The sequence below is a fragment of the Dendrobates tinctorius genome, unplaced genomic scaffold (assembly GCF_039654945.1).
Source record: "Dendrobates tinctorius isolate UK_male_01 unplaced genomic scaffold, ASM3965494v1 ptg000046l, whole genome shotgun sequence".
In the NCBI taxonomy this organism is placed as follows: Eukaryota; Metazoa; Chordata; class Amphibia; order Anura; family Dendrobatidae; genus Dendrobates; species Dendrobates tinctorius.
This window is the reverse complement of record NW_027361714.1, coordinates 55,149,986-55,171,501: the sequence shown is the minus strand read 5'-3', so window position 1 is coordinate 55,171,501 and position 21,516 is coordinate 55,149,986. Positions and strand designations below refer to the sequence as shown.

Sequence of the window (21,516 nt, the reverse complement as noted above, 5' to 3'; positions counted from 1 at the left end):
GTAAAGTGGAGTGTTTGGTGAACTTTATTTCCTTTTTTTTGGGGGGGGGAAAAGAAAAGGATGTGACCAAAGTTTGAAAGCTATAGTATCACAAACTTTTTGGAGCGATTACAATGCAGGAAGCTAACCTACAATGCAATTGATGAGGCTCCAAAAAATAGGGTGATACTAGTCTGGCTGGCCCTGAAGGGCACAAGCCAGCAAAAAGGCTCCTCTATCTAATCCTATATAGTGTTTGCAACCAACCAATGACAATGGATGCGGATGGAAGCACACTAATATAGGAGCAAAAACCTGGCTAAATTTGCTGCAAAAAAAGGACTATGTATGAGGCAGTGACGCACGCTGAGCGGACTACAACCAGCGGTGGCTGTAGAACACACTGCAACGTGAGCTGCACTCACACACAGAGAGACCTATCAGACAGCCAAAAACAGTGCAGAGAAATGGGCTATAGCACTGAAAGGCTGCTGAAAGGCTCCGCTATCCACTCCTTTAGTGTTTGCAACCAACGTATATGGATACGTATGGAAGCACACTATACAGGAGAAAAAAAAAGCAGCAATACAAGAAAAATGTGTATGAGGCAGAGACACACGCTGGGCGGCCTACAAGCAGACGTGCCTGCAGGACACACTACACAGCGTGGGTCTGCACTCACACAGCCCTTGCAGACAGCTATTAAAACAGCGCTGCTGGGCTACAAAAATGCTACAGTGGTGGATTATGTAGCCTGGCTAGAGCAATAGATATGTTTGATGATCGCTATTTCTAACTGTCCCTCACAGTCTTCAACAGCAGCCTGTCCCTAACTGAATTCACAGCAGAGTGAACCCGAAATGGCGACTGCTGCGGTTTTTATAGTGCATCATGACATCATTTCAGCAACCAATCACAGCCATGCCAGTAGTTAACATGCCTACATGCCTAACAGGATGTGCCCACACTTCTGAGGATCCCCATTGGCTGAATCAAATCGAGCGGGCTCCTAGCATTATGGGAACTTCCGATTCCGGTATTCGATATGAAAAAAGTATCGGAACTAAGTATCGGAATTCCGATACAGCTAATATCGGCCGATACCCGATACGTGCGGTATCGGAATGCTCAACACTACTATTGTCATATATACTCTAAAGCTTGTTTTGTGTGACATTTTGTTAATTTGAAATAAAAGCTAAATTTGGCCTGCTACAGGTGTAGAAAAGGTGGTTGTTCAAAAACTGACCATCAAGATTTTTTTTCATTATTTAATTTTTTACAACAAAGATATTTTTTCACAGTTTTTTGTTTTGCTTAACAGTCTTTTCAGTAAAAGATGTTTCATTTCTTGCAAACTGTGGAGTTAAAAAATGTAAAAAATGAGAAAAAAAGGTGGGTTAATTGCCATATAAACCGTAGAAGCTGGTTTGTGTGAAATTTCGCTGTTTTGAAATAAAAAACAAAATTAACCTGCTACAGGTGTAGAAATTTGGTTGTTCAAAAATTTACAATTGTCATATATACTGCTGAACTAGGTTTCTGTGAAATTTCATTGGTTTAAAATAAAAAAAGTCCCATACTGACATGGCACATGTTCTACTAATGCAGAGGATTGATGACCCTACTTCTATTAGGGTTTTCTCCACCTCCTACAAAAGTTCTTGCACCCCCTCCTGCCACACCTCATCCTCCATCTCCGTGGTGCTTTCTCAGAGCATGTAATCCACATCAGCCGGAAGCTGAAACCTTTGCAGCACTACTTCAGCGAAGCTGCAACAGACTGATGAAGGTAATTTGCCTAGGAACCAAACCAAGCACCGCAACAGAGTTATTGAAAGGAATAACAGACCAAACTCATCAGTGCATCGATTCTGCTTCTATGCCTACCTAAACAGTTTCTGCTGACAATTAAACATGAAGCTTTACATGCTAACCAGGTGAAGGTTGAGGAAGATTTAAGACAGGGAGAAACTACCCAGCCAAGCCTCATCTCGTCTGTTTAGTGAAGATTAGCTACCAGTGAGAAGATGGAGGCTGAGGAAGAGGTGGAGAAAAAGGAGATAGCTGAAGAGGCCAGTACCAACACAACCTTTTTACCATCTCTCTTACATGGATCAACTGAAGATGGGACTGAGGAGGGAGAGATGAGGAGCAGTAGGAGATGGAAAGAAGACATCATGGTGGAAACAAGGCAGTGTTGGCTGCAGGGACCTTGGCACATATGGCAGACCTTATGTACCACTGAATTTCCTGTGACCCTTACATTGCATTCATCTTGTCCAAAAAAAAGTACTGGTTATTCACCTTGCTAGACCCAAGCTATAAGGAGAACTTTGCAGTTCTTCTTCTTTAGAAGAGGTCTTGTCAAATGGTGCTACAGCAGAAGGTCATTGTGGAAAACATGTTGAAAAAATTTCTATCAGATAATGCTAGTGGCAGGGGCAAGCTTCCTGGCCCTAAAGAGGAAAGGTGAGGGAACCCCACACCAGGTGGAGCAGAGGCAGAGGTACACTATCAAAGGCCTAGGCCAATTTTATGACACCCATCCAGTATCCATGTCATGATAACTGGATATTTTTGAGAGGAGGGAAAAGTTTTTAAAGAATTAAAGCATTACCTGGCAGATAAAAACCAGCGTTTTGTCTCAAAGCTGGACACCTGGCATGAGCTGTCCCGCTAAGCCTTGGAAGTGTTGTGCTGCCCAACGGGGGGTCATAACAGACATGTGCTTTCGCCTGTCTACAGAAAGTTCTGACAGGCTCACTTTGAACAAGGAACAAAGCCTGGATTAGACCAGACTTTTCCACACTACTAAATGACAACAGCAGATAAATTGTTTCTAATGTTTTATATTTGAACGAGGCCCTCCATTTGTTGCCTTCTTGGGTCTATGGATGAATGAATGACCCTAGTTCTAATTTTTCCCTGGCTTTGCACTTTTTGCAAAGCATTTATGAATGTAGGAGTACATCAAGTGCACTTTCAAAATATTTTGATGAGGCCCACAAGTTGTTGCCTTAAATGAATGACTGTGTTACACTTCTTATAATTTTTTATGTCTTTTCACTATGTGCAGAGCAATTTTGAGTGAAGATGTACCACAACTACACTTTCTTAATTTTTTTAACATGCACTCTAGTTGTTGCCTTCAAGAGTGTATGGATTATCCTATTTGTAATTAATGGCAGGTTTTGCATGGTGTGCAGATCTTTTATGAATATAGAAGTAACACAACTGCACTTAATTCACAATATTTGAATGAGGCAACACAGTTGGTGCCTTCAAGGGTGTATTGATGACCCTGCTTGTAATTGTGGCAGGATTTAAACTTAGTGCATAGCCTTTATGAGTCTAGGAGAACCATTACATTATAATTTGAACAGAATGTGTATGAAGCCCTCCTTTATGTCTAATACATGGTGTATCTGAGTTCCTAATTTTTTTCAACTTTTTGCCTACTTCCTAATTTACACTGACATTTCCAATTCTTTAATAAAATTAAAATGTTGGTTTACTTTAATTATATATTTTTAAATCCTATTTTATATGTTGCCTTTTAAGTAAGTTATACAAGAAAAAATGGTTCTTAACTTTTTTTTACAGTAAATTTTAATTTTTCATCAATTTTGAATGTTTTATTGTTAGTCCTTAAAGTGGAGTAAAAGTGTGACACCATTGTTCTCAGCAGTGATCTGGGAGTCAGAGAATATTACAGGGTATATACACTAGTTTCCTTAATATTGCGTTGATCCAGGGAGCTAGTCAGATTGCCGTATGTGGAGTCGGGAAGGAATTTTTTTCCCCAATGTGAAGCTTACTGTTTGCCACATGGGTTTTTTTTGCCTTCCTCTGGATTAGCATGTTAGGGCAAGTTAGAATAGGATATGGGTTGAACTAGATGGACTTAAAGTCTTCCTTCAACCTTAATAACTATGTTACTATGTTACTATGATGCATACAGGGGGTCTCTCCCATGCTGTTCTTCAGTTCAGCACACAGAAAAATGCCCAGAATTCCCATTGACTCCCATAATACTTGTTACTCAAAACGAGCATTCGAGCATTAGAAAGTGCTCGGTTCAAGTAATGTGCATCCGAGCATTTTAGTGCTCGCTCATCTCTAAATTAACAAATTTAAAGTCTATATTCAAAGAAATAAGAGCAGCACTCACCATCCCATTAAAAGTCCCTCTTTATTGAAGTTGCATAAAATAACAGAGGCAGTAGAGTCCTGTATGGAGCTGGCTGGACGATGGCTGTTTCACGCTGAATGCTCTTCTATGGGTCTTGGAGTGGAGGGGAAATGACGAGGCGCATATATATCGGCTTCAGTACAGAGGCTCCCCATTCGTGACATCATCTCTGTCCGTGTTGTTGACTGCACCGGGTTAGCACCTGAGATCCCAGGGATGGGTCAAATCAGCGTTCTCCTGACACGGTGAGGTGCCTTGCATTCAGGTGTTGCAGCAGCGGGGATAATTTTTTCTTCTTCACGTGTTCATTAAAAAAACTAACGGATTTTTAATGCCTTTATAGAGGGATATTATTGGATGCTGCTCGTAAAAAAACATTTGCAATTTACTGCATTTAGTAATAATTTATAATAATGTTTTATTTCTATAGCGCCAAAATTTTCCACAGCAGTTTGAGAAGACATGTCCATACAATATGAAACATTACAGGGTAGCACATAATTCAACATATACCAAGAGGAGTGCTGGCAAGCTTAGAATCTATCATTATTACAATTATACGCCGTCCTTGAGTTATTAACACTTTTTTTGGATTACCGCTCGATGCTTAGGAGACCAACCACCATTGCTGTCTAGCTTAGAAACTGAAGCTGGCAGGGATTAGGAGGTAGAAACGTGTTCCAGCAACACTGGACAAATTCAAAACAGTACTTACAAGCTCAATAGAAAAGAGCTTGTAAGAGCGGAGTGTGTTTTGCTATCTAGCAACTGGAGTCGATGTCCAAGGCAATGAGCTATAAAAAGAAGAAAAGTGTTACTATCTCAAGTATGGCTAAATATTTTAATAAGCTGGAAAGTGCAAAATTTCTTATATTTACAAAGACTGTCCGACAATGCTTGTTTATGAGGGTGGGAATAACCTTTTAATTGATGTTATTATTGAGTGCAAACTGTTTAGGTTTTCTATAAAAATACAAATCAACTGCAAATAGTTTACAATCCTTTATATCACATTTCTGATCATCCAGTCTGATGTCAATTTTCAGGTTTTGAAAGAAGCCAAGGAAGACTAGTTAGCACGGGACCCCAAGACTGCAACTCACATACATGTAGTGACATAATCGCTCAGCCAGAGAACAAAAGAATCGTACCAGTGTGCACATTGCACACAGTCAGCATTCTGCAATCAAACATTTCTTCTGAGACCAGACATCTCCTTTAAGGCTTAGTATAAGTAGCATTTAATAACTTGGATGGAGACACTATGCAACATCCTGCACACCATATGTGTGCAGTTCAAGACAACTCATTATACTCTTTCTGGGGGCTGCTACATCTATATAGTTGGTCTCTACAAACTGTAATTCCAATTTAAGGTCTTACAGAAAACTTCCTCTAACATTTACTCTAACCATTAGCTGTATGCACAACAGATTGCCAGCTACATGAACAAAAGTGTCAAAAAAAGTAATACTACATCAAAGTAAACCTTATGTGATCAGTGCATGCTTAATCCCCCTGAAAGTCATCACAAAAACTTTCAATTTTCTTGTACATTAATAATCCGCTTATTATTCTGCATATATGGAAATTGTTAATGCCAGTAACCAGACTGTGTAGTCTGGCAAATTATATATAGATCCCACAAGGGACTTCATTAGTAGATGTCTTTTTCAGTTCAAAGATGGCACTTGAGAGCTATAAAACTCTGGTTTACTAATTAGTTAGCCTCCAAGGGCCATGTTTAACATTGCACAAACTTCATTTTATTCAATTTAAACATTTACAATACATTTAAAGAACCCTTATATCTAGAATTTTTCAAGGACAAATGCAGCAAACCTTGACATATTACACTTTTGCTGTTTACTTATCAAGGATGATTAATTAAATATAGATAGATTAAATGCTGCATTCTTTAGCAACAAAATAAAAAATCAAATATGGCATTTTTTCGTAGGGAAAAATGTATAAGAAAAATAAAGACAACTTGCCATTTTCTAGAGAAAAAAAAACAATAGTTTAAAAGTATAAATAGTTGGGCAGTTTGCAATATAAGAAAAGTTAAAAAGTTTTGTATGCAAATTGCCTCTTCAGAGAGGAAGAGAACTTGAACTCTAGTGCCACCAATTGGGAGTAGCAATGTATAATCACATCGTTTTTACAGAAGCAAACGTTCTTAAACTTTTTTCTTTACAACAGGTATATAGATGGAGCATATTGCAGGAATATATATATATGTCCCGCTACCTTCAGAAGTACTCATTTATATGTGGAAGCAGTGTAAGAGAGGATTTGCTTTTGGCTGGTCCGGTGTCCAGGCCAAAATTCTATGGTGTCCTTTCTAATCCCCATATTTTGGATCCAGGATCCTGGCAGCCTCTGATGCTTACTAGGCCTTGAACTTCATGACATTGCAGCATGACATGCATCAAGAAGTCAGGTAGCCTATTAAGCACCAGAGGAACACTTGATCCCAAGCGGAAGATTCCAGTTGCAGAAGTGAAGACTGGTTCCACAGAGGATAAGAAAGTATACCGATCCAGGGACACATGAATCAAGTTGCTTACATCTATTTATTAGAAATAGGTAAATGGAACCATGAATTCTGCTGTCTAGCAATAAATCCTGAAGAAGATTTTACAGTCATCTGTTCATGACCTCAAGCTGAAGTCCTTTGGGTTATGCAGCAGGACAATGATCCAAAACACACCAGCAAATCTACCTCTGAATGGCTTAAGAAAAGCAAAATTAAGACTTTGGAGTAGCCTAGTCAAAGTCCTGACCTTCATCCAATTGAAATACAATGGCATGACCTTAAAAAAGGCGGTTCATGCTCTGAAACCCTCCAGTGTTCAGATGTTGCTCCTGGGATCTGTTGCAGCCATTTTCACAACTAAGGGGTCACTGCTCCAAGTGCTCCTATCACCACTGGAATCACTATTGCCTTCTCCTTCCACATCTTCTCCAGTTCTTCTTTGAGGCCAGAGTGTAGACAGACACTTCTAACTACCTGCTCATTCATTGGTAAGCCTCAACATAAAAGGTCACTGTTGTTACCCTACATACCCCCCCTTGCAAGAAGTTAAACACCTAACACGAGTTGGGGTGTTTCTAGATCTAATTTCCATTGCAGTTTTTTGCCCTTTCTTATTTGTATATCATTTTTTATTGCCTCAGATATTTTCCATCTCTACCACTTGGTTTCATTATAGATTGCCTTACTCTTTTATTACTTGCAGTTTGTAAGCCCACACTTTGCATTCGGTAAGCATTTCCCATTTAGTCATTTGGTAGTGCTCTCACACCCTGCTTGATACAATTTGGTACCTTTTTTGAGAAGTTACGTAATCTGCTGTATATCTAACATTTTGTGAGATTGGCCACTTGGTCTTCTCTTAAGGGCCTGTCACACTAAGCGATATTGCTAGAAATATCGCTATAACGTCACTGGTTTTTGTGACGTTATAGCGATATTGCTAGCGATATCGCTATGTGTGATACTTACCTCTGACCACTCCCCCGCTGGTTATCGCTGATCGCACGAGAAAGTCCTGGACAATTTCTCGTCATCAGTTTCCTGCTGGGGCTTCCCGCTGTGACGACGAGCGACGTGTGGACGCGGGCGGGAGGACGTCAGGATCGCCTCGTCTGACAGGTAAGTAGCGACCCCCGACCCCTGCGATGTCGCTGGTGAGATCTGCCTGTGTGGCAGCTCACTAGCGACCACTTAGTGATGTACCAGCGATCCTGACCGCGTCATATTGCTGGTCGGGATCGCTGGTGCATCGCTAAGTGTGACAGTACCTTTAGTAATATACTACCCATGGGACAATTCTTAGTTCATTTTTTTATATTCATCCGTCAGAAACTTTATTAGTTTGTTCTATGTGGCACTATAATGTCCGAGCTTGTCTAATGGAGTGGTTCTCTGTGTGTACAATCTTCTTTTATATGTTTTCGTCTATGCATGTTGTTTAATTAATAAAGATTAATTATAATTATTTGACCTATACACTCCATTTCTCTTGTTAACTGTTCTTCTATTTTGTGGAGGGCCTTGTACTATTTTGGTTATATACTATAAGTATTCACTTTAAAATTAATTAATCATCCCACAAAAAAACAAGCTATTGAAAACATACAGCTGTCGAAAAGATAATTAGGTATAAGTTTTGCGATATGACAACAAATGTATCAAGTAAAGGAAAAATGGCTGTGTTGGAAATGGTTAATATTAAATTTCAGATTATGATACATATCTTTTGTTCATCTTCATTAAATGCACAGAATCAGTGACTATGCAACTGTGAAGGCAGCATGAAGCAGTGACAGACATGATGACTTTCACCAATGTGTCTGTTCTGTAAATTGCTGCAGTTTTGTTAAATGGTTTAATAGTTGCAGGACGCTGCAAGGACTGTGACCGGGAGGTTATTATCTGCAGGCTTGCTGATCGCCTGCTACTGATTGACAGCTTTCCCCATATGTACTGTAATATAGAAAAAGCAGTCAGTTCCTAACTACCACATTGTTTTTGTTATATTAAATGTAAATAGGGCTTTAAATGTTCCATTTTAGATGTGTTATACAGTAACTTGGCAAAGAATCTGGCAAAATCATGTCACATTTCTAAAGTAAAATTAATTTCAAAATCATATGCTAAAAATAATATAAAACAAAATTAAAGCAATGGGGCAGGTTAAAAAATCCTGTCTAATTCTCAGAGTGTAAATGTAGCCTGGACTGTAAATAATAGCCAATTGAATCAATGTGGCTCACTGTGTTCTGCAGATGATTAAGCAGACCTCGCCGACCACCCTGTTGCCCGTTGATTTCTGAAATTATATTTTCATGCAAACTCAAACATTGTCCGATTAGATTGACAAAATTAAGTAAATAAATAACAATACCTGACCGCCATTTTACTAACCATTAAGGAAGAGCAAATGGTAACCCATCACCAGAAAACACTAAAATCTGACCTCTCCGGTCACCCCAAATCTTGTGGCCTGCTGTTTGGTTCTCTTCTTTTAACGTTTGCAAGCCACATGGACCCTTCACTCTAGGCTAGGACTTCTGGCCTTGATCAAGATTTGGGAGTCACTGTCATAAAGTTACAAAGTCGTGATAAAATGACTTGGGGCATGAACGTTCAACAGGCAGTTACCGGGCTAGAAGTCCTATCTAATATGAAGATTACAAATATGCTGATGATGTCAGAAAGAAGAAGACACAATGCTAACAGTGAGCAGCAGACAGTAGGGATGCCGGAATATTGTTTTGTGATTCATGTGTGCTCTACCATACTTGAGCACCGTGCAGCTATGTCTGCATCCCATTTAATTTGTGCACATTGCCACTTTTGCTTATTTTTATAAGAATATTTTTGCACCAAGCACATGCAATTTTTCATAGTCACATAATATAGTGACATCACTTTGAAGATTGTGAGTATATGGTATATATTTTATATATCTGTGTAATGCATTTTTTGCACTTTTCTTTTAGATATACCAAATTTTATGTTTGATTTTTACACATTTTTGTGGGACGATTCATCATACGCTTTTAGGAATCTAGCTGCATATTTATTGAGACTGCTTTTTATAATGGACTTATTTGGAAGATATTAGTTCTCTACCTTTTTTTGTCTGCTTATTTGGTAAAGATTAGAGTTGAGCGACTTTTGGTTTTTTAGGGTCGCGTTTCGTTTCGTGAAACCCGACTTTTCCAAAAGTCGGGTCGAGCAAGATCGTCCGATTATAGGGAAAAGTCGAGGTCGTCCCGAAACACGAAACCCAATGTAAGTCAATGGGGAATAAAAGTCGGCAGTGAGAGGAGGACAGGAAACACACCTACAGTGCCCATTTGAATGCCAAAAGCATCAATTCTTCTTACTTAAGCTTGTCAACCTTAATTAACTTCATAATACAAGTTACGCACTGAAAAATGGGGGTTATTTGGCTACAGTTGTGGGGGGGAGGGCTGGCTCCAGGTTTTCATGTGCCCTGGGCGAAAGAGCGCCCCTTTAACACATACCACAACTCATTATGCTCCGATACGGCAGAGAAATAGCGGTATAGTACAATGAAAAATACTTCAATTTTTACATCTCATGACGAGGCCCATCTATTTCTCCATACAGAATCATTGGTCCCATATAATGTTTGAAACAGTATATGATGAGCTCCACATAATGCTACAGTATATGTTGGTCCCCATGGATGAAGCTCCACTGTCTTATGGGCCCAAATAATGCTCCAAACATAATGGGCCCCATTTCTAATGCTCTAGTGTATAATGGGCCCTGTAAATGCTGCTCCAGTGTCTGATGTCCACCTTTGGAATGTTCCATTGTATGGTGGGCCCCATCTATCATTCTCCAGAGTATAGTGCTCCCCAAAAATTGCTGTCCCAACATTGAAAACAATCAAATAAGTCTCCTCGCTAGGGAATCCCTGTACTTGTCTGGACTCCTCGTCGTCCCCATCTTCCATCTCACTGCACAGTATTTCAACTTTGCAAGTGCTGTGATCCTGTGCAAGCAGGGGGGGCCCACTTATTGGCGACGGCACTGGCACAGGGCCCCTGATAGTACGGTGGTGTGTCTGATGGCGGGTGGGCCGAACCTGCACTTTCATCTGCAGCTTCCTCTTTGTCACCGTGTAAGATGGAACTGTATATGGGAAGGGTGACCTGAGTTTCATCAGGGTCAGATTCAGGCCGTGTAGCGTGCGAGGGGAATGTAGTGGTCTGGGTCAATGTACCAGCAGATTCATCAAGCAGTGGCTGGGCATCAGTGCACTTGTGTCGCCCCCAGGAGTACGGTCGCCACAGTGGCATTACCTTCTTCCTAGGTAATGTGATGTCATGCTTGGGAGCAACGAACAATCACTCTAGCAGGTTAACTGATTGGGCGGCGTTATTCCCACGAGTCATGACCCTCCAAACAGCGTTCATGAAGGCAAAGTGTTTGCTTTACGTGGGCAGTATGGTTGCAAAGCTGAACCTTAAAGGAATGTCCAGAAGGGCACCACCAGGAGTGGAGCCTACGGTTAAATTCGACTCCACCTGGGAAACCTCAACCATGCCAGCTACAGAACAGATGCACACATTGCAAGCTTAATTCCGTTAACGAACGAGACTCCGTCATGCCCCGCGGTCCGAGTCCGGCTTACTAGAGGGACACGTGAGGCTCTGGCACATGAGATTGGCCAATAACTGGTGTGTCATGCCCTTACATGTCCGTGGCTGCATGTGCGCTACACTGAAAAGGCCAGCGTTTGTCGCTTACAGGTGCAGATAATCCGCTGAACAACGTTAGTGATGGGGATCACTGATTACAATTATTACCCGCGAACAATGATTTCCCAGTAAGTGCAGGTCAACCGCAGTTCCGGAATTAGGCCTAACCGTCATTCCTGAAAAAATGAAAAACTTACGTGTGCAAACCACAGGTGCTGTAGCTTGCTTAACAGCTCACCAGCCGTTCTCACGCCCAGTATGGATTACACGTGATTGCACAAAGGTGAGAAAGGGTACCGTATCCCCAGATAACATGTATGGATAGCGTACACATTCAAAATAAATGTCTATACACCAGGAGGCAGGCTCAGACGGTGTTAGGCCCAGTATGGATTGCACGTGATTGCACAAAGGTTAGAAAGGGTACCGTATCCCCAGATAACATGTATGGATAGCGTACACATTCAAAATATATGTCTATACATCAGGAGGCAGGCTCAGACGGTGTTAGGCCCAGTATGGATTGCACGTGATTGCACAAAGGTTAGAAAGGGTACCGTATCCCCAGATAACATGTATGGATAGCGTACACATTCAAAATATATGTCTATACATCAGGAGGCAGGCTCAGACGGTGTTAGGCCCAGTATGGATTGCACGTGATTGCACAAAGGTTAGAACGGGTACCGTATCCCCAGATAACATGTATGGATAGCGTACACATTCAAAATATATGTCTATACATCAGGAGGCAGGCTCAGACGGTGTTAGGCCCAGTATGGATTGCACGTGAGTGCACAAAGGTTAGAAAGGGTATCGTATCCCCAGATAAAATGTATGGATAACGTACACATTCAAAATAAATGTCTATACACCAGGTGGCAGGCTCAGACGGTGTTAGGCCCAGTATGGATTGCACGTGATTGCACAAAGGTTAGAAAGGGTACCGTATCCCCAGATAACATGTATGGATAGCGTACACATTCAAAATATATGTCTATACATCAGGAGGCAGGCTCAGACGGTGTTAGGCCCAGTATGGATTGCATGTGATTGCACAAAGGTTAGAAAGGGTACCGTATCCCAAGATAACATGTATGGATAGCGTACACATTCAAAATATATGTCTATACATCAGGAGGCAGGCTCAGACGGTGTTAGGCCCAGTATGGATTGCACGTGATTGCACAAAGGTTAGAAAGGGTACCGTATCCCCAGATAACATGTATGGATAGCGTACACATTCAAAATATATGTCTATACATCAGGAGGCAGGCTCAGACGGTGTTAGGCCCAGTATGGATTGCACGTGATTGCACAAAGGTTAGAAAGGGTACCGTATCCCCAGATAACATGTATGGATAGCGTACACATTCAAAATATTTGTCTATACATCAGGAGGCAGGCTCCGACGGTGTTAGGCCCAGTATGGATTGCACGTGATTGCACAAAGGTTAGAAAGGGTACCGTATCCCCAGATAACATGTATGGATAGCGTACACATTCAAAATATATGTCTATACATCAGGAGGCAGGCTCAGACGGTGTTAGGCCCAGTATGGATTGCACGTGATTGCACAAAGGTTAGAAAGGGTACCGTATCCCCAGATAACATGTATGGATAGCGTACACATTCAAAATATATGTCTATACATCAGGAGGCAGGCTCAGACGGTGTTAGGCCCAGTATGGATTGCACGTGAGTGCACAAAGGTTAGAAAGGGTATCGTATCCCCAGATAACATGTATGGATAGCGTACACATTCAAAATATATGTCTATACATCAGGAGGCAGGCTCAGACGGTGTTAGGCCCAGTATGGATTGCACGTGATTGCACAAAGGTGAGAAAGGGTACTGTATCCCCAGATAACATGTATGGATAGCGTACACATTAAAAATATATGTCTAGACATCAGGAGGCAGGCTCAAACGGTGTCATGCACAGTATGGATTTGACGACCCAGACTACACAGCGGAGGAGCAAGGAGAGGTAAAGATTGCAAATGCTGGGGCCCTGCCCAAGCAAGGGGGGTCCACTCGTGGGCGTCGGTACTGGCACTGGGCCCCTCATAATACGGCGGTGTGTCTGACGGCGGGTGTGCACCACCACCGTCAGAGACACTTGATTGCACTATGAGGGACCCTGTGCCAGTGCCCGCGCCCAAGAGTCGGCCTACCCACCTGTCCAGGGCAACGGCACTCGCACGCTGTCGTGCGCTAGGTGGTGACCCCGGCCATGGGGGGGAGGCAGCACAGTTAGGGAGTTTTTGAAAGTGGCATATGTTGATGTTGGACATTCAGCTGATGCAAAAGGCGAAATAGTTCAAGTCCCAGGAAGAGGTGGACCAAAGCAAGCCATTTTTCTGTCACCCTATGTGTCATCAGGGGAAGGTGGGACAAAATCCTTGGAAACCCATGCATGGTTCATTTTAATGAAGGTTAGATCATCCACATTTTGGGTTGACAGACGGGTCCTTTTTTCTGTCAGGATTGATCCAGCTGCACTGAAGACTCTTTCCGATAGCACACTTGCAGCTGGGCAAGCGAGCTCCTGTAAGGCATATTGTGCCAATTCAGGCCAGGTGTCCAGTTTAGCGGCCCAATAGTCAAAGGGGAATGACCTGTGTGGGAGAACATCGATATGGGAGGAAAAGTAGTTTGTAACCATAGCTGACAACTGTTGTCTCCTGTCACTTTCCATCGATGCAGTATTACCAGTTGTGTGAGCGGTACTTGAAAAATCAGTCCACAACATGGTCATGAAACCCCTGTCTCCAACGCCACTTCTGCTGTGTGCACCATGAACATCTCTGGCAAGCTGCCCCCGGCCCGTATGGCTCGTGTGAGAACCATCACCGCTGCTGTGTGCTGGGAATGCCTCAAGCAACCGATTTACCAGAGTTGCTTGTTTATTAGCCAATATTAGGTCAAGGTTCTCCTGTGGCATGATGTTTTGTAATTTGCCTTTATAGCGTGGATCCAGGATGCTGGCCAACCAGTAGTCGTCTTCGTTCATCATTTTGGCAATGCGGGGGTCCCTTTTTAGGATCTGCAAGGCATAATCTGACATGTGGGCCAATGTTCCCAGTGTCAATGATGCACTGCGAGTGCTGGGTGGAGGAGCACTTTCTGGCAAATCCACATCCCTCCAGTCACGCACAAACCCTGTACCAGACCTTGCCACGCCAACATTTTCACTTGCCCCACGAGATGCATCCTCCTCCCCTAAGTAATCATCCCCATCATCCTCCTCCTCCTCTTCTTCCTCCACCTCATCCAGGAGAGGTCCCTGAGCAGACAATGGCTGAATGTCATCAAGGATTCCCTCCTCCTCTTCCTCCTCATCAACATTGGCTGCAGAAGCCTGCTCCTTAAGGTGCGTCAAAGTTTGCATGAGCAGACGCATAAGTGGGATGCTCATGCTTAGGATGGCGTCGTCTGCGCTTACCAGCCGTGTGCATTCCTCAAAACACTGAAGGACTTTACAGAGGTCTTTCAGCTTCGACCACTGCACACCTGTCAACTCCATGTCTGCTCTCAAAGTGCCTGGCCGTTTGTCCTCCCACAAATGCATTATGGCCTGCCTCTGCTCGCACAGCCGCTCCACCATGTGCAGGGTGGAGTTCCACCTTGTTGCAATGTCGATAATGAGGCGGTGGTTGGGAAGGTGGAGCAATCGCTGCAGCTTCTGCATACGAACGGAGTGTACAGGCGACAGGCGGATGTGCGCGCACAGTCTTCGCACCTTCTGGAGCAGGGCTGTTAACTCCGGATAATTTTTGAGGAAGCACTGCACCACCAGGTTCAAGGTGTGAGCCAAGCAAGGTATGTGGCTGAGTTTTGAAAGGGCTGGCTGCCACAAAATTACGGCCGTTATCACTAACTACCTTGCCTGCCTCAAGATGTACACTGCCCAGCCATGACTCAGTTTGTCACTTCAAGTACTCGGCCAGCACCTCGGCGGTGTGTCTGTCGCCCAAACACATCATCTGCAACACAGCCTGCTGAAGCTTTCCACTAGCTGCTCGATAGGGGGACACCTCATATGCAACAGTGGCAGCTGCAGATGGAGTGCTCGTACGACTGCGCTCTGTGGACGAGCTTTCGCTTCTGGAGGAGGAGGAGGAGGAGGAGGGTCGAACGCCTACAGCCAACTGTTTCCTATACCGTGGGCTAGGCAGCACTGTCCCACCACCGCTGTCCCCTGTGGACCCTGCATCCACCACATTAACCCAGTGCGCAGTGATGGACACGTAACGGCCCTGGCCATGCCGACTGGACCATGCATCAGTTGTGAGGTGCACCTTTCCGCTCACTGACTGCTTGAGTGCATGGACAATGCGGTCTTTCACATGATGGTGGAGGGCTGGGATGGCTTTGCAAGAGAAGAAGTGGCGACTGGGTAGGTCATAGCGTGGTACTGCATAGGCCATGAGTTCCCGGAAAGCTGCGCTTTCCACCAACCGAAAGGGCATCATCTCAAACGAGATTAGTTTGGCAATGTGGGCGTTCAAACCCAGTGTATGCGGATGAGAGACTGAGTACTTTCTTGACCTACTCATAGTGTCTGGGAGGGTGAGCTGGACTTGAGAGCTGCATATGGTGGAAGTAGCGGTGGACAGGGCGGACTGAGAGAGGGTTGATGATGGTGATGGAGTTGGTGTTCTTTCTGATGGCCTAGAATCAGTCTTTCGTTGATATAACAGTGGGATTCCCTGACTGCTGTGGCCTTGCAACGACACCTCAACATTTGCTGCTGTGCTAACCGGTGGGCTTACAGTGGGGGAAACAATGTAGCGTTGCTGACTACCTTCGTTGTGATCAGTTGCACATGTGGCACTTGAGGTTTGGTGTTGTGTCCACGCTTGCAAGTGCATGGTGGTTAAATGTCTAAGCATGCAACTGGTATTCAAATTTTTCAGATTTTTCCCTCGGCTAAAGGTCTTTGCGCACTTCTTACAGATAACCTTGGCCTGATCATGAGGATTTTGTTCAAAAAAGTGCCACACTGCACTCTTCCTACTTTGGCAGACATTTTGCGGCCTAGCACGCTGTGATGTTTTGACCCTCTGGACAAGCTGTCCAGCAACTCTTTTGATTTTTGGAACCTGCCCTTGGAATGCTCCGGGCCTGCCAGATAACAGCTGTTGCGATGTCGATGTCTGCTGTGGATGCTCCTCATCTGAGCTATTGGAAGCAGCACCCTCTTCCCCCAATGGATGCCAATCTGGGTCAACAACTGGGTCATCCATCACCTCCTTTTCAATGTCATGTGCACCTTCCTCTGTGTCACCGTGTATGGTGGTATAGTGTGCGGGAAGGGGCACCTGAGTCTCATCAGGGTCAGAATCTGGCTCTGTACACTGCGACGACAATGTAGTGCTCTGAGTGAATGTACTAGCAGAATCATCCATCAGCGGCTGTGCATCAGTGCACTCCATGTCAGATTCATCTTGGCCTGGGTAATTCACCATTTCACTTGATAATCCAGGCATGGTATGTGAAAACAGCTCCATGGAGTAATCAGTAGTATGGCCTGCATCATCCTTCAATCTTGGTTGGGGTGAAGGACACAAGGAAAGGTGTGGTTCATGAACACGAGCCTCCAATGACGACTCAGTGCTTTTACTTTTTACAACTGAAGAAGAGGAGGCGATAGAGCTGGAGGCTGAGTCAGCAATGTAAGACAAAACTTTTTCCTGATGCTCTGGCTTTAAAAGCGGTTTTCCAACTCCTAGAAAACTAAGCCTTCGAAGCCTTATGGAGCCAGACGATGACGCAGGCTCAACACCTCCTGCATTCGGTCCTATTTTGCTCTTGCCACTACCATCAGATCCACCACCAACACCATCATTACCAGCTGCCAACCCCCGCCCAATTCCACGGCCTCTTCCACCAGCCTTCCTCATTTTTGGTAGAAATGTAGACAAAATCCAACAAACTATATAGTAATGTAAAACAAGGTACAAGGTGTCTATAGGACAGGGGAGATTTTGAATTTCTGCTCACACTAGTGGACACTGGACACTTTTGGATTGTGTGAGGCCCACTGAATATCTGAGCGCTATGTCACAGGCTCGATGGCACAGCTGTGACCAAAGTGACTAGAGGATAAGTGAGATTTTGAATTTCTGCAGACACTGGACACTTTTGGATTGTGTGAGGCCCACTGAATATCTGAGCGCTATGTCACAGGCTCGATGGCACAGCTGTGACCAAAGTGACTAGAGGATAAGTGAGATTTTGAATTTCTGCTCACACTAGTGGACACTGGACACTTTTGGATTGTGTGAGGCCCACTGAATATCTGAGCGCTATGTCACAGGCTCGATGGCACAGCTGTGACCAAAGTGACTAGAGGATAAGTGAGATTTTGAATTTCTGCAGACACTTGTGGACACTGGACACTTTTGGATTGTGTGAGGCCCACTGAATATCTGAGCGCTATGTCACAGGCTCGATGGCACAGCTGTGACCAAAGTGACTAGAGGATAAGTGAGATTTTGAATTTCTGCAGACACTGGACACTTTTGGATTGTGTGAGGCCCACTGAATATCTGAGCGCTATGTCACAGGCTCGATGGCACAGCTGTGACCAAAGTGACTAGAGGATAAGTGAGATTTTGAATTTCTGCAGACACTTGTGGACACTTTTGGATTGTGTGAGGCCCACTGAATATCTGAGCGCTATGTCACAGGCTCGATGGCACAGCTGTGACCAAAGTGACTAGAGGATAAGTGAGATTTTGAATTTCTGCAGACACTGGATACTTTTGGATTGTGTGAGGCCCACTGAATATCTGAGCGCTATGTCACAGGCTCGATGGCACAGCTGTGACCAAAGTGACTAGAGGATAAGTGAGATTTTGAATATCTGCAGACACTTGTGGACACTGGACACTTTTGGATTGTGTGAGGCCCACTGAATATCTGAGCGCTATGTCCCAGGCTCGATGGCACAGTTGTGACCAAAGTGACTAGAGGATAAGTGAGATTTTGAATTTCTGCAGACACTTGTGGACACTGGACACTTTTGGATTGTGTGAGGCCCACTGAATATCTGAGCGCTATGTCACAGGCAGAAATTGGCTAGTGTTTCACAAACTACAAGGTGTATGTAGAATTGGGCAGAATAGGAATCTCCCTAGAGTGCAGGTCTGTAAGAACGGAACATGTCCTCGACTTATTCTCACAGAGTGACACAGATAGCTTCACTGTGGCTGTGATAACAGCCGTTACACGGTACTGTGTGAGGAGCATACACCGCTGTATGGTGTGAAAAAATGCACGCTCAGTACCTCAGCAGGACAAAAAGAAAAAATTGGGATTGCTTTTAAAAAAGCAGTTTGCAGAGCAGTGGGTAAACAGCAATGCAGCTGTCAGGAAGCCTTAGAAGGCAGCCCAACAACCAACACCACTGATACACCACAATATAGCCTCCCCTTGCACTGCACACACAGTGACTGGTGTGTTGTACAGGCACAATCGCTAGCAGCAGAAGCAGTTTTTTTTTCTTCTTCCCTGCCTAACACTCTCCCTACAGAATCAGCAGCAACCTCTCCCTATGATAAGATCGGCAGAAGTAAGATGGCGGTTGGCGTGCACGCCCTTTTATACCCCCTGTGACGCCCACCAAAGCAAGCCAATCACTTGCATGCCCTTCTGAAAGATGGTGGTGACCCGTGCCTATGTCATCACGTTGCCCACAGTGTCCGTGGATCCTGATTGGCTGAAAAAGAGCGCAAAACAAACTTTTGAAACGCGACTTTGGCGCGTAAGTCGCCGACCTCGTGGCCGACCTCATCCTAGGGTCGGGTTTCGTTTCATGAAACCCGACTTTGCCAAAAGTCGGCGACTTTTGAAATTGACCGACCCGTTTCGCTCAACTCTAGTAAAGATATTTTAGAATTTATTTAAATTAATTATTTGCTATAGGGCCGATAAATACAGGCACTATGTTTGGTTACTATCCCTATTACCATTGTTTGTACTGTTGGCATATTAACCCTCCGTCAGGCGCAATATAGATTCTCCTCAGTTCATGCGCAATGTGCCTGACAAGCACAGGTCAGAAAACCACCTATAGTAGCTACATATTTCAATTTCAGGACTATAGAAGTAGTCAGTGACCTTCATAGGAATGTATTAAAAGAGATTACACCAAATCAGATGCAAAAAAAACATTTATTAACCATAAACTTATTAAAACTAAAAGTACCACTTTTCGGTAGTACCGCCAAATAGGCTCCAGTTATCTTTACTTAACTATTGCTTAAATATAAAATTATGGAAAAAAACTTAAAGGATATTGCACTTAGATGTTACTTAATTATTTTCTACTCATCTTCAGTGGTTTCAATTGCAGCAGAAGCAGCACAGGTACACTTAGAAAAGCAAGGCTGGCAGACGAAAGTTGCATGGGAAAGGCAGATTGATTCTTTACATATTTTGCAGTCATATTTAGAAAGCCTTCTGAAACCAGATACAAATGAGCAGGTAGTACAACTGCGTCTTTTAGAAGGTGGTAGAGTCGGTGTTTGTTCTGGAACGTCCTTGGGACGTCCTTTGTATTTTTATCTTTGCCCAAATAATAAGCTAGATCTGTGTCTGTTTCCTCTGTATCAGTGTCATCACCATCCTGCTCTGTTCCAGAATCAGTGTTACATTCTGCTACCTCATCTTCAGATGAAATGTCACTAGATTCCTCTAGATCCTCAGTTACTGCTGGTTCTTCCTCATCATCTTCTAACAAAAAAATCTTAATTTCTTCTAAATGAAGGGGTTTAGATGAATCATACTGTTTTCTGGCCATTGCAGCAGAAAATCTGAAGCAAGAGAGAAAGAGTATGTGTTAGGGCGCAATGTGCCTTAGAAGCCACCCTCCTTTTGTCTAAGAAAACAGTACTTATGTACACTAACTTAGCATTAATCCTTCATAAAACAAGCTAAATACACAATCGTGATGAATAAAAAAAGAAAATACTAACCTTTCAATTTGTGTTGAAATCAGGCGCAATGTGCCTGAGAAGCCAAAGTGTTGATATCTGCTCACTAGAAGGTCTGCTGAGTCACTGTGATATCAGGTTTCACAGAGCCTGTAGAGTCAGGAGATAACTAGGAGGGGTGGGGTTTTCTGATAAGTGGGCAAGGAGAGAGAAGTGAAACTAATTACTGTGTGCCTGTCAGATCTATTGCGCCTGACGGAGGGTTAATAAATGTGCCTACTTTGTCCATTTGTATGGGTACTTTTGTTTTTTTCTAGCTTTGTACACTGACTACATGTATGCACTGCTGCACTTTACAACCTTATGCCAGTGATTGTATGCTAATTAGGGACATATTTTGCTGACAGCAGCATATATTTCTTATTGAACATTTACAAGTATCAAATTGAGCACCACAAGACATGGCTATTATATGGATATATTTAGTTTGAACCTATTTTTCCTTGCTATTGGGTATGGTGGTAATTCCAGCATTTTTTTCCTTGGTGCATGTGAAATATCTATATATATATCACATAGGATACACTGTGACTGCTGTTTACATCACGTAGCATATACCGTGGCTGATGTATCTCCATAACATAGGAGATCCTGAGACTGCTGAAAATTCATCACAAATGAAACACTGAGACTGCTGTATATAAATACCACATAAGAGACACTCTGACTGTTGAACACATTACATAGGGTACACCGAGACTGCTGTATGAATCACAACATCACATAGGTTACACTGAGCTTGCTTGATACAACTCATAGAATACCCCAAAACATGTGATGCATATACATCACATAGGATTTACTGAGACTGTGCTGTGCATACATCACATAAAATACGTTGAGAGTGGTGTATATACTGTATTTTATATTATACCCTGAGAGTGAATCACATATCACATAAGACACACTGTTACTGTAGTATACGACACATAGGAGCTACTGAGACTGCTGTATATACACAAAATAGGACATACTTATACTACTGTATACAGTATATCACATGTAAGAGGCACTTTGACTATTATATGAATCATAGAGGTAGAAATGGGACAGGAGGGCAATTACTTCATCCACAATCGTCCTGACG

At 43.2% G+C, this 21,516-nt stretch overlaps 1 long non-coding RNA gene across 1 annotated transcript; it reads right to left on the bottom strand.

Annotated features, from left to right (window-relative positions):
* Window positions 1-19,589: 19,589 nt before the first annotated feature.
* LOC141089633 (uncharacterized) lies at window positions 19,590-20,632 on the bottom strand. The gene is made up of 2 exons (XR_012232355.1): window positions 20,412-20,632; window positions 19,590-20,249 (listed from the first exon to the last, which is right to left on the bottom strand). It is a non-coding gene; the product is annotated as an uncharacterized lncRNA (long non-coding RNA).
* Between the last annotated feature and the right edge of the window lie 884 nt (window positions 20,633-21,516).